At 42.0% G+C, this 16366-nt stretch overlaps 1 protein-coding gene and 1 long non-coding RNA gene across 6 annotated transcripts in view; one reads left to right on the forward strand and one right to left on the reverse strand.

The window, feature by feature from the left end:
- Positions 1 to 15276, reverse strand: part of RAF1 (Raf-1 proto-oncogene, serine/threonine kinase) — a 46122-nt gene extending 30846 nt beyond the window's left edge. For 4 of the 5 annotated variants that reach the window (XM_082487518.1, XM_082487517.1, XM_082487516.1 and 1 more), the window contains exons 1-2: positions 15163 to 15276; positions 4308 to 4363 (exon numbers count right to left, since the gene is read on the reverse strand). The gene's annotated coding sequence lies outside the window, so the exon portion shown is untranslated. Of the gene's footprint in view, positions 1 to 4307; positions 4364 to 10752; positions 10815 to 15162 lie in introns of those variants that run through there. The other variant, XM_082487515.1, reaches the window with a different exon arrangement.
- A 92-nt stretch (positions 15277 to 15368) lies between these two features.
- LOC309675633 overlaps positions 15369 to 16366 on the forward strand; it is a 36974-nt gene continuing 35976 nt past the window's right edge. The window contains exon 1 of the long non-coding RNA XR_014269515.1: positions 15369 to 15433. This is a non-coding gene — a long non-coding RNA (uncharacterized lncRNA). The remainder of the gene's footprint in view (positions 15434 to 16366) is intronic.

The raw sequence follows: 16366 nt of genomic DNA on the forward strand, positions 1-16366 counted from the left end.
AAATAAAGCTGTGAACCTTGTAAACCTAAATGCAGGGCATGAGTCAGGATGAGCCTAACAACCCAAGCAGATCTCTCAGACATCTACAAGGTTGGTGTTTTTCCTTCAAATGTCCTTCACCTTAAGAGATCAACGCCAAAAAGCAAGCTCTCCCCTAGCAGAACTGAAAAAAAAAATTTAAAAATTAATAGGAGGAAAAAAACCCAAAACCACACACACACACAAAAAAAACCAATCCCCCCAAAACTCCAACCAATACTGAAAGATCACACATACAATTTGTGCCTCAGTTGTTCTGATCTTGGAAGTATCTCTTCTCATCTTTTTCTCTACTTCTCTGAACCATTCCTTTCTTAGTCACTACTTCAGCCATTAAGCTGCTAATGCAACTTTGAAGTAGTCAAGGAAAAAAACAACATTGGTTTTCCACTAATTGGGCTCTACAGTAAAGAGGGCACAAGCAACACAACTCTCAGTCTGACACACCTTCAGATTGATTAATCCTTCGCAAGATTAACACCTTTTTGAATTTAAGAGCAATTTTCAAGAGTAAAGCTTTGGTTAGTAAGCATAAACCAAGTCGTACTAGTTGGCTGTAGTAGGCTGTACTTTGGGCTCTGGTTAGTAGGGATTTGTCACCAAAACTGTCTGCACCTTTGGCCCCTCCGTGCCTGCTCTCCTCTGTCGATTAGAATGGCTCCAGGCTACTTTTCCTAATCAATTTCTAGGACGATCCGTTTGGTTTGTCCTTTCCACACAGATCATTCCCATGTCAGTCACCCATTTCTTTCCACATTAAATTTATATCAAGTTCAAATGCGGAGCTCTGTAAGTTTCCCTACAAAACCTGAATTCCTTCATTAGAGAAACAGGAGCACTGAACACTATGCTTGTATCTAAAAGAGCACAAAGGGATACAGAATCCAAATTCTTCCCTTTTCCAAAGCAAAAAAGCAGTCCCAGGTAAAACGAAAAATACAGTAGGTGTTTCCAGCCACTCAATCAAAACTTTTTAAAATTTCAGTTAAGTACTACTGCTGAGTTTATACAGATTCACAAAAAAGTTTATGAAATTGCTATTAAAACAGCTATGAAAAGGCAAGCAAGGAAAGGACACAAATTTTGCACGTGCACTTTGTACAAGTTTGCTAACAAAGCACCAGAACTCTACATCATGGAGTAAAACCTCCACTTTTTTTAAGTATAATAATTTCACAGAATCACAGAATTATCAGAGTTGGAAGGGACCTCTAGAGATCATCTAGTCCAACTCCCCTGCCAAAGCAGGATTGCCCAGAGCACATTACTCAGGACTGCATCCAGGCGGGTCTTGAAAATCTCCAGGGAAGGGGACTCCACAACCTCCCTGGGCAGCCTGTTCCAATGCTCTGTCACCCTCACCGTAAAGAAGTGTTTCCGTGTATTTGAACGGAACTTCCTGTGTTCTAACTTGTGCCCATTGCCCCTCGTCCTGTTACTTGGAACCATCGAAAAGAGCCTGGCCCCATCCTCCTTCAACCCACCCTTTAGATACTTGTATGCCATAATAAGGTCTCCCCTCAGCCTTCTCTTCTCCAGGCTAAAGAGTCCCAGCTCTCTCAGCCTTTCCTCATAAGGCAGATGCTCCAAGCCCTTAATCATCTTAGTTGCCCTTCGCTGGACTCGCTCCAGCGGTTCCCTGTCCCTCTTGAACTGGGGAGCCCAAAACTGGACACAGTATTCCAGTTGTGGCCTCACCAGTGAAGAGTAGAGGGGGAGAATGACCTCCCTCGACCTACTGGCCACACTCTTCCCTATGCAGCCCAGGATTCCATTGGCCTTTTTGGCGACAAGGGCACATTGCTGGGCCATGGATAATTTACTGTCTACCACGACCCCCAGATCCTTCTCCTCCAAGCTACTTCCCAGCAGGTCCGCCCATAACCTGTACTGGTGCCTAGCATTCTTCCTCCCCAGGTGCAGGACCTTGCACTTGCTTTTGTTGAACCTCATTAGGTTCTTCTCTGCCCAGCTCTCCAGCCTGTCCAGGTCACGCTGGATGGCAGCACGGCCCTCTGGGGTGTCAGCCACCCCACCCAGTTTGGTATCATCAGCAAACTTGCTGAGGATACACTCTGTCCCCTCATCCAGGTCATTAATGAATATATTAAACAAAATTGGACCGAGTATTGATCCCTGGGGGACACCACTGGTTACAGGCCTCCAACTAGACTCTGTGCCGCTGATCACATTTATAATTTTTCTCTTACAACCAGAATTAATAAATATTGAGAGGTGGTCACTCAATGTTTTAAATGTGTTCTCTTAACATTATGAAGAGAATTAAAGATTAAGTGATATTTAAGACATTCTCATTTTTTAAATTGGTAAATTCAACTGCATTACTGGAAATAAAAAGCATACTGAACCCTACTTTCTTATACCTGATTGTAACAGAATTACACTATATGACACTCTTGTCATGCTTCAACTTCTTGTTTCTTCATCATAACATTAAATTCTTCACAGCATAATCCTCCAGAGAAAGATTTAGAAAGATACATCTTTAAAGCAGACCTTGCATTGCTGAAGCAGGGCTATGAGTCCACACGTGTGGTGACATTACACAGACAAGGCACTTTAGACAAGCATTTTTCCCCCCCCTAAGTCTTTCAATCAACTGTACATACATTCTCAGACACGTGCCTATTTGCATTCTGAACTTGCTCACACTTGAATTGTTTCAAGTAGGGATGAAAGCCCCAAACTGTGTTTACAGTTGCCTGGAACTCATCCACTTTACAGCAAGGATGAAAAAGTTACTCAAATGTCAGCAATCCACCGAATGCCCTTCCCACACAAGTTCTCAAGCACTAAACAAAAGTGACCAAGAATCTCAGCACAAAGAATTACAGGCTCTGTCCTCCCTCTGCTGCACGTAGTAACTGAAGTAACACGTTATCACTTAGAACATACCAGTCTTTAAACCAAACTCGGTTTTGCTGAAAAGGAACACAGCCTGAGATTAGGTTAGTCAAGTAACTGCTGGGAGCTGCTAGTCACGCAGGCTAATTCTACAGTGCAGACATACTGCACTTAGTGTTAAAATACCATTGCAAAATACCAGACAACGCTAGATTATCTGTACAGTTAAACAGAATAGGATGCAGTGATCCAGCTAATTCAAGAGTTAGATGTTCTTTGCATTCACGCAGGGCAGCTTTAAACTAATAAATTCGGTTTATGAAATGTGGGCTCTGTGCCAGAACCAGCAGTGGCACCGGTAGGTCAATACTGCAGTTCTCAGAGCATGAGCATGGAAACAATGTACAGACCAGGGGAGGGCAGGGAATAGGGGCAGTAGCACCAAGAAAGGTTTGGAAGGGGCCTTGAGGTATTTTTCTGTGAGAAGATAAACCCAATTATTCTCCCTTATATTTTATAATAAAGTGCACCTGGGAATAGCTGAACATGTGTTTCTGCAATATGAACTACATCTAACACAGTACTACTTCAGCACTCTAGTTACAAACTGCCTGGACAGCTCAACTAACTTCATTTTATTGTTTCCTATGCACTGGTATTTGCAAAGAAGCCTGCATAAAATGGTAAATAAAAACTGAACGTAATTAGAAATTACAGATTGTATACAAGCAAAATTACTCAGAATTTGTCAAACATTTACTGTCCTGAGGGCCTCCAAAAAGAAATTATGCTCCATTTTAACTCTATCTTACATTATCTTACTGAATACATCCATCTCTCACTAAATACATCCATATCTTACTAAATACATCCACTAAATACAGTGCTGCTTTGGGTGTTTTTTTAATTATTTAACAAAGTGCCATAACAGACTTTTTGTTTCAGAGGCACAATCTCAGAAAAGAAAAAAAAAAAAAAGTCTACCAATTGTAAGATAATATCACAGACATGATTTACATTAGATTATTCACAACAGACACGTAGTTATGTGGAAAGGCAAATGCTATTTGGAGAAGACAGGCAAATATCAAGATCTACCGTTCTAAACTGAGGAAAGCTTTCCCCCTCCGAAGTAAATATTCATGGAGACTGACTAAAGTAAGAGCTGAAGTTAAACACATGCTTCTGATAAAGCAAACACTGAAACAACTGTAGGTATCATATCAATTTTGTGGAATTTTTCAAAAAACAAAAAGCAAGTTTCAGTATTAGTGAAGGAATACAAGCACACAGCTCGGCTGTGGTGAGCTCCCCTTTCCCCAGGAAGGACCCACAGACCTCAGAAAAAAGAACTGGGCAGGGTAAGGAGGAAGGGAAAGATAACCAGAGAAAGTTATTTATACCTTTAGTTTTCCTTAAAGCAAATGAAGTCCTATGACAAAAGGATGACGTACATCATCTGTGGAAAAAAAAGAAGATATTTACTATTTTAATAGACAAACTTATACACATGCACAACATACCAAATTAATAAACCAAAACATTATTTTGTGAATTACATCAACGGTAGAGTTAACTTATCACCCTTCTACTGTTAAGAGTCTTCAGGGCTTTCTAGCCTTTCATTATTTTATGTAACATTTCAGTGTAATGAGATGTACCATGTAAGGCCAGACTGCATGACAACCAAATGCTACCCCACCTCAACATCATCTCATTCTTAGTCAAGAACATCATAAAATTCTTTTACCACTAAAAACTCACTAAAGTAAAAATTAAGTACGAGTTGGATACTTTCTTCTCAGACATCAGTTCCTCACTTACACACAGAAACACCCTGCCGACTCACAAATGTTATGACAAATCTTGGATCCAAAACAAACAAACAAAAGTAATAAGAAGCTAAGCCTCTGAAGGCTCTCTGTATCTTCCATACAAGCATTAACTGTAAGAGAAAGAATTCCTAGGGAAGCTGAAAAGTCTTGATTAAAAGACTGGAAGCTCAGATCAGTTAAAGAAAGAAGCCTAAGTCAAACATACAAAAATATTCACTAGATAGTGAATGGCAAAATGTTTTCTTACCCAAAGTTCCCATCTTAATTAGCAATTCCTAAAACATTCCCATGCAGAGATGGTTAGAGAAGGCAAAGATGCAACACAATCACAGAATCACTGAGGCTGGAAGGGAACTCTTGAGACGATTTAGTTCAACCCCCGTGCTCAGGCGGGGTCAGCTACAGCAGGCTGCCCAGGACCAACATCAGTTGGGTTTTGAGCATCTGCACAAACACACACTCCACAGCCTCTCTGTGCAACCAGCTCCAGTGTTTGACCACCCTCACAGTAAAAAAAAAAAAAAAAAAAATTGTTTTCTCATGCTCAGATGGAGATTCATGTGTTTTAATTTGTGTTCATTGCCTCTTGTGCTGTCACTGGGCACTACAGAAGAGTCTGGTGTACTCTTCATTCCCTCCCATCAGTGTGTTTATACACATTGAAAGGATCCCCCGTGTAGTTTTTTCTTCTCTAGGCTGAACAGTCCCAGCTTCCTCACATCTTTCTTCACATGAAATACAAGAAAGTACCTATAAAAAAATTCAAGAAGAGGTCATCTATTGCTAGCTCACTTTTGGTTAGATGTATCCTCTCTCCTGGATAGGGTGGGTAGGAAAAAAAGGAAAAAAAAAAAAAGCTGCAATGATTTTACCCAAGACAGTAAACTCCCAAAGACTAACAAGAAACCAGAAGAATGCTTTGGGATCTCTAGCTTGAGCCAGTTAACAATTTTAAAACTGAAACCTTCTTAGAGTCTGCACTGTACATTTACCCTGCTTACTAACTTGCATACCTCTCTACAGCAAGCATTTAGGAATGTGACAATATTGTGAATACGGTTTCCATCATGGAAAAAGATAAGTAGGGAGACAAGGGAGAAGGGAGGAAGGAATTCAGTCTTTCGCACATCAGAGGAAAAGCTGAGAACTTTAGTTCTAACAGAAGACAACCTGTCAGCAATAATGACATACTTAGGAAATAATCCATACCGAATCAAGGAGGAGGAGGTTTTGTTTGTTTGTTTATTTTTAACAGATCACTGAGGACTAAGGTGTGGAAAGAGATGTGACCAGAAACTATGTAGCGGCCAGAAGCAGAGAAAAACAGGGAAGATGAAAAACACCATAAGAACAAGCAGAGGACCCAAGAAAGACATCCTCATAGCAACCAATACAGGCATAGGGGCTGAGGGGGAAGTGTCGGTGTTTTGTTTTTTAAAAGTAGCTTGGTTGACAATTAACAAACTGATAAAAACAAGGATACAGTTATGATCTTTACATTTAGGTAAGAGGTTAAGAGATTTGTAAAGGAATTTTTCCTTTATTTTTTTCCTTTTCCTAAGGAAAACAAGAGCTAAAAACTGAGCTGAAAAGAGCCTGGGACAAACTTTGAGAAAATTGATCCAGTCAGTGTGACAGATAGTGTTAGATGAAGAGGAGAAAAAAAAACGATGGGGAGGGGTTTTACAGACTGAAAACTCAAAGCGTTTTTATTGCAAAATCAGCACAAAGAAAAAGGAATCTCATATTCAATACAAGAAGAGAAGGCACAGCATAAAACAACTGAGACAAGTTAAAGAAGAAGTAGGTACAATGCTTCTACCAGCAACCAAAGTAATAGATGCAAGGGAGTAAAAATCACGTATTTTTATTGACAGATATGAGATACATGAAAAACAAAAATCAGTAAGAACATTTGCTAACAGAACTGGCAACAAGGACAAGGAGGGTTTAAGAAGCAAAAAAAGCGACAAAAATACCAGCTGTTATTGCAGATGTGAGACTCAATTAAACCTGAGTAGAATTGTTCACCTAAGACAATGGCAAAGCCAAGGGAGAAGAAAATGACCCTGTGCTGGAGGAAGCTCGTCTACTCGCAGGATTTCCACCTGAGATACTCCACAGCGCAAGAGAAGGAGCAAGGGAAGCAGGTGTTGTGAAAGGGCAACGCTGAACTCGCGCTGATCATACTTCAGTGTCAAACCACTGCTTTTGAAAAACTAGAAGTTCTGCTAAAAATATACACCTAATTGCACAAATAGCCAGAAGAAGACTTTGAAACAGAATTTTAAAACAACAGGTTTGTGTTGCAGTATTGTCAAGTCATTTTTGAACTAGATGTTGATGGTTTTAGAAAATACACCTGGACAATACTGGACATTAGACATTTCAGCGCTGTGATTCAGACAGTCACACATCTGCATATGTGATATCCTATACGGGATACTTCTACAACTGAACCCCAGTATTATAGCATTATGGCATTCTTGCTGTTTCCTTCAGTTTTCACTACAGTCAGTTTGGCAGACGCAGCACTCTGTCATTGGCAATGCTTTTTGAAAATCTATTCCCAGAAAAAAAATACTAAATCCATTTTCTATTGTGTGAAGGAATCATCAACTTAAAATTCAATCAAAATCAGCTAGGCTTTTTAGAAGTTATGCCAAAACCCTCCTACTACAGTTATTGTTGGGCTACACCACTAGTTCCCCACCTTTAAAGATCACATCGCCTATTTAAAGTCTCTACATGAGAAACTGAGCAAGACAAAACAATCAATATACAAAGTGAACCAAAATTAAAAAAAAACACACCCTGCCAGACATAAAATATGCAAACAAGTGAAAGAATCTCTTACAGTTACAGTGGCAGCGTTATTTGTGGTGACAGAAAAAAAAAATATTTTCCTGACAATTTTATTGAAAATTTTCTTCAGAGCATACAGCACTTTTGTAAAACAAAATAATTCCAGGTGCTGTGCTGTAATTTAACATCACAAGGGCAGATCTTACTGGAATGGGTAAAAATAGCACTAGTGAACATGCCAAAGGAGAGTCTTTCCACTATATGGCCAGTGCTTAGATTGCAACATCAGCTGGCTCTCTTTTTATAACCTCTCGATTGCCAATGAACAAGTTACACAGTCAACTTAAAAGGTTTGAGAAATCTAAGAGTAAGCTCTGGAACTCACTTTCAGCTGAAATCAATCCACAGTATCAGTCTGACACGAACACTTTGTTTCAGCATGCTATTATTGCCTGCGTAAGCTTTATACTTGCTTCTAAAGCATTTAACACAGATGAGTGATGTAATTCAGAATACGGTTTATTTTTTGTTAAATGTCAGCATAAAATTAGAGGCTTGCACACTTTATTGTTTCTTTTGGCTGCAACACACTCTGGAAGCTACTTTACTACATTCTCTCGCAGCTGGGCATGTGCCATCCTCCAATGAGCCCGTTTTGGCCCATTTCTGGAAACGCACTCCCTCGACTCCAACCACCCTGGAACAACCACCCCCTAGCATCTGAACTCTAGATGGCTTTTTTCCCATGTTTCCACATAAAGATAACAACCGTCACAATATGAACATTTAAAACTGTGCTCAAACTGAGACAGAAATCTTGTTTTGCTAGAAGAAATGCGTGCTCCTTAGCCAGCAGCTTGACTTACAGAGGGCTGAAATTGCTTAGCTTTCTAATTAGGTACAAGGGAAACCAGTATCCTCCCATCTTCAACACCACAAACAGGTTTCTGCCTGCTCATGCCTACAGATTGGTATTGATTGGACATGGCTTTCAAAAGTTATTGGAGAGGGAGATAGGGAGGGAAAAGAAAGCTATAAAAAGGCAGGATGTCACTTAGCTTGCACAGTTACTATTGCATTTTTTCCCCTCATTCTAAGAAAAACTGAATGATCGCCAACATCTTCAACTCTCGTTAAGTTTGAAAGTGCTGCCACAATCAAAAATGTATTTCTTTTTTGCACACAGTGGCCCTGGCACCATGTGTCTATATGAACAATATACATAGGTCTCACACAAATTCAAAAGCAGAGTGAGTTTAGACACATTTGCTATATTTAATGCACAAGTTTTACAAAATTTCAACAAGAGGTGCACAAATAAAGAACTGATTAAAAAAATATTTTAATGGGCTTATGAAATAGATTAGACCTGGAGGAATGCAAATTCTATCAGAAATTATCAAAATAAGGAAAATATTTACCCGACTGTAATCTTGGAATTAACAATTGCTAGGTAAATTCTGAGCTTCTGGAATTATAAAGAAAAGGTTTTATAGACCTTAAGTTGGAGTCCCAGCCTATGTCATAAATACGATCAATTTTCAGTGAAACTTACATCACAGTTTCTAAAACAAAGTTAAAAAAAAAAAAAAAAAAACAAACAACAAAACCCAAGTGTCACTGTATATCAAAATACACCTTTTCATCTGGAAGCTAGAGAGGCAATTACAGGCTCTTTCATCTCCCAATTAAGTGGAATTAAAATCCACGTTGCTTTTTCTTTTACAATAAAATTATAAAAATATTGTATTTTCTACAATAATAATCTGGGAATAACGTAACTAACATTTTTTTGGGTAGCAATAAGTTAGGAATTTAAAAAAATGGTTAAAATATTATTAAGCAGTATTTTTTTCTTCCCAGCAACATTGCCACCATTGAAGGTTCCAGTCTAATGGTCCTCCCCACATTTGCTCTTGTACTTTGCAGGACTATTCCTCTGTGTTCCTACATTTCCATAACAATCCAATGGCAAACACAAGGGAGTACACATATCTTCACCTGTTTCACTATGCTTCCTTCAGTTTCACCAAGAAACTTTTACATAAAATCTCACACGTAATTTATTCTACACAGGGAAAATTATAGAATAAAGCAAAAAGCACGATAATTTACTTGTCTGTCCAACAAGCAGTCACAGTGGGGGAGACATCCTTCATCTCTTCCACAGGTATGAAGAGAGTAAGGAGAGAGCAGTGCCCTTTGTGGTACGCTAACAGACTGAAAAGACCACTCTAAAAGACATTGAAAGCACGACCAGACTTTGAGCAAACACTGTTAAATGTTTGAGAACGGAACAAGAAAGCGGAATATGTAAAACCTAGCAGAAATCACTGATAGAGTTGACAGGGACATATACTGGAAGGAAATAACTAACAAAATAAAAGACATTACAGAAAAATATAAAGGAAGATTAGTCATATAATAAAGTTTCTCAATATATACCTAAATGTTGGCCCTACAAAGGTACAAAGGCAATAAAGACATATTTCTGCTAGTTGTGCACTACCTTGCATGTCCCTCTTGCTAGTCTGTCCAGCTATGTGTTCCCAAAACACTCATTTTCAAAACTCTAGCTTGTTCTCTAGTGAAAAAAATTTATGTAACAGAAGACTGTGATGGGGGCTCTGAGCCATTTTTTAAAGTCTGAACCTCTGAGCCAGCTTTAATTAATATGGTTAACCCCACGCCACACCCAGCTGCAAGTTAGTGAAGCAACCTCCCTCTAGCTCCTGAACTAAAAATATACAAGATGTCTCAACTGCTCTTAACCGATACTACGTATTTCAATTGGAATGCCATATTAATTAACAGCCTTTTGTCAGCTGTTTGTCAGAAATGAAGTATTTTAGGGTCAAACCAACAGCAAGTATGCAGCATAAACTGAAATGAAGCAATGCAAGGCAGTCATAAGAGAAAAGAGGCAGCAGTACCGTAATCAACTCAGCATCTGCAGAGAGCCACAACACAGCAAGTGGAATGCTTCCACAGAGCAACGAAACCAAGAACAACAACAACATCATCATCATAAAAAGGGGCTTATATCAGAAGAGCTGGAGATACAGGTCCCGTTTGCAGATTTTCAGATGAGTGCAAAGAATACAAGGCAGAGTCACTTACACTCTCACCACACGCACAGATTATTTTATTTGCAAGGCAATTCTAAAACTCTTGTGCCTGACGTTAAAACCAACCAGCTTTGATTTACCTGTGCTACTGCTCCACTTCACTTATGCCAGCGTGCAGGATACCTTTGGAACATGCACAGGAGAAACGGCAGAACACAGACACACCTGCAACTGCAAACAAATCCAGTGACCTGCCTTTGCCATCATATTGTCCTATACGAATCCAGAGTTTTTCTGCATTAAAATCTTAGCTCTAAAATGCTTGCCATTCCCCATAAGCAAGCCAAAACCTCTGGAAAATATATAATTAAATCATACTGACTATGTCACTTAAAACCCTGAAAAAAGGATAACCGCTTACTTATGTAAACATTCTGTGTATTAATTATCAGTTATAATTCTTAGCTTTGAAGTCTACCAAGAAAATGCTTTACTCGTTTACAAATGACTCCAGAACAGCGCCTTGTTTATCCTCATCTACTGTATGCATTGCAGCATTTCAGTACACAAGATGACCATATTCTATTAAACTGTAAAAGGTCAGTACACACTGCTGCAATAAAATCAACTTTGTGTGAAACAGATGACATTTATAGTACAAACACAATATTCAAGTCACTAAAGGAATAAACGTGCGCCAGCTGCTTTTCAAAGCAAAATTGTTGTTTATAAAAAATAGTGTACGCAGCAAGAGCCAACAGAGCACTGAGAATTATTCACAGAAGTTTGTCCAAAACACTTTCTTTTCAGAAAAACTAGGAATATCACTAAATACATATCTGGATTACCCTTACAGAATGCCATACAGAGTAAGTCGTATCTACTTCATGCTGTCTCAAACCTCACGAGTTAATGCATGCTCATAGCTAAAATACCTTGTTAATTTATCATAAAGCTAGGATTTTTATCTGATTTCCTAGTGTTATAACAGCACTTCTTTCAATTAATTTCTAGAGCTGACAAAATGTTTCCACAACTTATTCAATACACAATGGATACATTTCATCCAAGAAAATACTGAAGACTTTTGCACATGCAATTACACAAAACCAATCAAAACCAGCACAATGCAGATGTAAACATATCTGCTCATTTACAAATTGAACTTATGTGAAACTTACTGAAATTGTACTTAATCCACCATGCTTGAAATTTTAGTTAAACCACAAGTTTTAATCTTGCTTTGACTATGTTTGTTACTTCCCAAGAAAAGGTAATTTCGACTTACGCAATTTGATGGGTTTATGAGAAACAGAACACACACTTCTATTTCTCTTCACGCAGTTTACACAGTCCTTACATTTCTGCATTTTTAAGTTTGAAGATGGTCCAGGAACTTATTTCTTACAAAACAAGCATCCTTTTCAATTATTTATTTGTTTCAAGCTGAATTTGCATGGAAGTTTCGGAAAAAAACGTTACCCTTGTTTCCTAGGCAACTGGTCTTAAGGTGATCATGCCACCCAGCTGTCCTGCCTCTCCTCCAGCAGCTCTTGGACGCATTAGCTTATTTCAATTAAACAGTTAGGTAGAGGCATCAAGAATACAAAATTCCCAGAGGCTATGGAAATAGGAAGCCAAAGTATGGCAGAATCCTTCGCTGTGCCGGCCTCTGCATCAGCCAGGGTACCACAACACGAACCTTTGGTGCTCCAGCTGCAGCAGCACATCACCACCAAGAAAAAACCTCCCTCCTGCCCAGCTGGCAGGCCAAGAAGGTAGACAAGCAATGTAAGACCAGAGGGAGAGGAGGAGGAGAGGAAAAAATCTGGAGGGAACAGCAAAAATGGGGGAGCAAGGGGTGCTAGAGGAATTGCAAGTGTGGCAAAGGGAATGACTGAAGGTGTCATGGAAGGGAAAGACAGTATGTTTGCAGCAGAGATGATCAGAGACCCAAATATATATCGGTATCAAACTAGACTTTGTTAGTTCATTTGCTCTCATAATCTAAAAATAATTTAAACATTCTGTATCTGTAACACAAAAGTGAACTTATCAGCACAACTCCTGCATTTATACATAGTAATTTGAACTAACAGCTTTTGGTTCTCATTTCCTACAGATGATTTAGAAACAACAGCTCTCATCATCTCAATTTAATTTGTTTTCAAAGACAGAAAACAAGGAAAACTTGTTTTTTCCTCAACTCCTGGTTTCCCAACAATGAAGGAGCCAAATAAATAAACTGGGGGGAGGAGGGGAGTATATGTCCCAGAAGAAACTAGTGCTGATTTAGCATACCAAGAAGTGCTGACCAATGATTTCCGTGGGTCATGTTTGTGGTTTATGAAATATGAGTTATTTTAATAAGCTGTAGTAAGTTCAGGCCCTGAGACAGCAGTAACTTCACATGTAATTTGAATAGCCTTTGCTGTTGTTAAAGAATAAAAAAATGGAAAATTTTATGTACACACCAAAGGCATTCAACTGAAAAAAAAGTTTTATATCTTCTTTGGAAAAAAATAGGTATTTTCTTTGCTACTTCCAGATTTTCTTTCACAGCAGGTTAGTCAGCAGTGTTGCACAAAAAGTTGTCCAGTCCTGAAGATATTAAGTATGGCAACAAACCATATGAAAAACACATTCCAGATTTCTGAAAGCACCACTGCTCCAACCCAAGTAAGCTAGTTCACATCTGATTTAATGATCTAAGATTAAATTGTTTGCCGTATTAATCAGTCATCCATTTCATGAAGATATATAGAAATCCATGCCTTTTTTATGATTAATTGTAGCCTTAGGGTTTACCTCCAGAAAATATTAAGACAAACTAAATTAAAGCCACTTCCATTCTGAATGGGTGTCCACAGAACAGATTTAACTGAACTGCCTGAAATTAACTCTTTCATTCACCAACCCAATCTTTTCTCCTGCACCAACACTGTAGACATGTCCTAATGGATAAGCATGTCCATTCAAATCATATCCTCGTTTTACCCAATGCAGCGATTCTTTAGGCAATATCTGGAGCTGCGTTTTTCAGAACTATTAAAAAAAAAAGACATTTTAAAAGTCTTTCATACAAAACGATTTTCAGATATTTTAAGTTGGCTTCAGTTTTTGAAGAATCTTAGTTTCACTCCATTACAGACCCTTCTTGTTTTGCACACCTACAACAACCTACAATTGCATCTGGAATGCACACTGTGCTGGAGCAATTCCACTACAACTGGTTTTGAGGTCTCATTCTCGCAGGTAAGGTCTCTGTATTTATGGATGTCACTTAAAGGCTAAGAAGGAAAAAAACAATCTACACAAATTACTTAGCCTGACGTAGGCAAGATGAACAATGGACAAGAGAAGCGCTGCTGTTAGGATGGGCAGGTTATTTGCTTGTACATTCAGACTGTAGGTAAAGAGAGTCCAGAAACAGTGCAATCTTTGAGCCCTGGCTCTAGAGTAACGCTATTTACACATGGCAAAGTTGTAACAGCTTAGAAGAAATTAGAAAACTGAAGAATCTTACTCTAGTATTCAAATGCCTTTTTTTAAGCTGCATCCAAGTCGAAAATAAAATGAAATAAAATAAAATAAAATAAAATAAAAATCAAGCAAGCGGCTCAAACTGAAGAATGCCTGAGCGGAATGCATTCAGTTATGCTAATACAACGCATTTTCCGTTCTGGGTTGGGAAGAGGGTAGATGAAAGCAGCAGAAAGGCAGGGGAGTCCCCGCGGGAGGCGCAGGGCTGCCAGCCACGGAGCTCACACCCGGGGGGGGGACGGACGCACCGGGCCAGCGGAGCCACCGCTGGGCACCACCACCACCCCCCGCCCCGGGCACCATTCCAGCTACTCTGCTCCTGGATGCCCGTTGCTCATCCCGCCCGCTGGCCGCCACAGCGCCGGGCCGGGCGGTGCGGGACTCCAGCCCCGGGGTACGCCCGCCTCGGTCCCCCACCGCCGCCGCCGGGGGGGCGGCCCCGGGGCTCCGCGCTGGCAGTGACAGGCGGCGGCAGCCGCCGCGCACTTCCCGCCCGCTTCCACCTCACCCGCCGCAGCCCCGGCGAGGCGCAGACACCCCTCACCCCACCGCCACCCCGTCCCGGGCTTTTTTGGCTCTTCGGCCCGCGTCGAGCCGCCGCGTAACCTCCCCTCCTGAGGCGGGAGGGCGGCCGGCCCCGGCGGCTGAGGGGAGGCGAAGGGCTCCGCGATGAGCCGCGACCCGCAGGTAGGGAGACGGCCGATTCCCCACCACCACCATCATCATTCTTTCCTCCCCCCGGGCCCTGTCAGGCCGCCCTCCCCCGCGCTAGTTTCCCTCACGGCCGAGGCGGCGGCCGGGTCAGCGCGCCCGGGGCTGAGCCGCCGCTGGGAGCAGCCGGCGCCGCTCCAGGCGCCAGCACCGAGGCAGAGAGAGCCGAGGAGAAAGGGGAGGAGGGGGAGCCCTTCTCTCCCCTGTTCCCTGCCTCGTCCCCGGCCGCTCCCCAGCCCGACGCCGCTCCTACCTATGTCACTCCCCGCCGGCGGCGGCTCCCTCCGGGCTCTTACCCCGCTCGGCGCCGTTCGTTTCGTTCCTCATCTAAAATGGCGGCCTCACACTCAGCGAGACATTTATCCTCCGCCCATCGACCCGTCGGCACTCGGCTCCTTCCCTTTCGCCTGTCTCTCCTTCTTTTCCCGTCTTCCTCCTCCTCCCCGCCCCTCGGCCTGACCGCCGAGCTATCGATAGAGCCCGCTCCTCCCCTCCGCCGGCCGCCATTTGGGAGCGGCAGCAGCGGCTGAGACGCCCCGGGCTGCCCCCGCCCGGCCGCTGAGGGAGGTGAGGCGAAGCGAGGCGCTCCCGACCGCCTCTCGGCGCACCCCCACACCCCTTCTCGGTGAACCGATGCGGGGGTTGGGGGGGGAGATGAGCTCTGCCGCTGCGCCGGGGGAGCCGTAGCGGGCCCGCCGAGCCGCCTCCCCTCAGGCCTCTCGAGGCGCCCACAGCGCTGCCGCCAGCCTGGCGTTACAGTCGCCTCCCTGCAGCGCTGCCTAGGCTAAATCTTTCTGGTTGTTTGACAATTAATTAAGCGGGGCGCATCGGCAGTGAGTGGGCCGAGGGCTGTGGGCGCACCGGGCCTCCCCTTCTCCGGGTCGCTCCCCCGCCTCAGCCGCAGAACAGAGCCCGTCAGTCTTACCTGTTGGAAAGCAAACCCTGTTTCTGAAGGGAAGAGGCAGAAATTCCCAAGGGGCGGTACGTGCTGAGAGGGGTGGGGTGTGAGCTGCTGGGAAAGGTATCTGGGGAGAAAGGGGGAAAAAAAAAAAAATAGCGTGCAACCTCTTTTCCTGGAGGAGACAAGGAACAGCTGTCAGGCAGCGATCCCCCGTGTATAACTCGGCACAGCCTCCATGTAAGAAGAGTAAAGATACTGAAGGACTCTGCTGTCTGTGCAGAGGTACTGCCAGTGCACCACAAACTAACCTATTTTAGGTCAGGCTTTGAAAATGTACAGCACTGCACCTTAAATGGTAAAGAGTTAATTTAGCATTCCAAAACAAACTTCTGAGGATAGCCATTGCAAAGTAAAACATTTCTCCTAGAACTGTTTTTAAAGAGCATAGACGTTTGCATTCACAGTCATATAAGTTACATTAATTGTTAATTAAATAAGCACTTCTCTAAAAAGAGCCTCCAGCAAAATTCGCTCAGCCTTATTTGGGATTTCTCTACAGAAGAAGGTTTATTCTGATATAAACCAAGGCTTGAGTTCAG

This window comes from Vanellus vanellus, assembly GCF_965231255.1.
Source record: "Vanellus vanellus genome assembly, chromosome: 9".
Lineage (NCBI taxonomy): Eukaryota > Metazoa > Chordata > Aves > Charadriiformes > Charadriidae > Vanellus > Vanellus vanellus.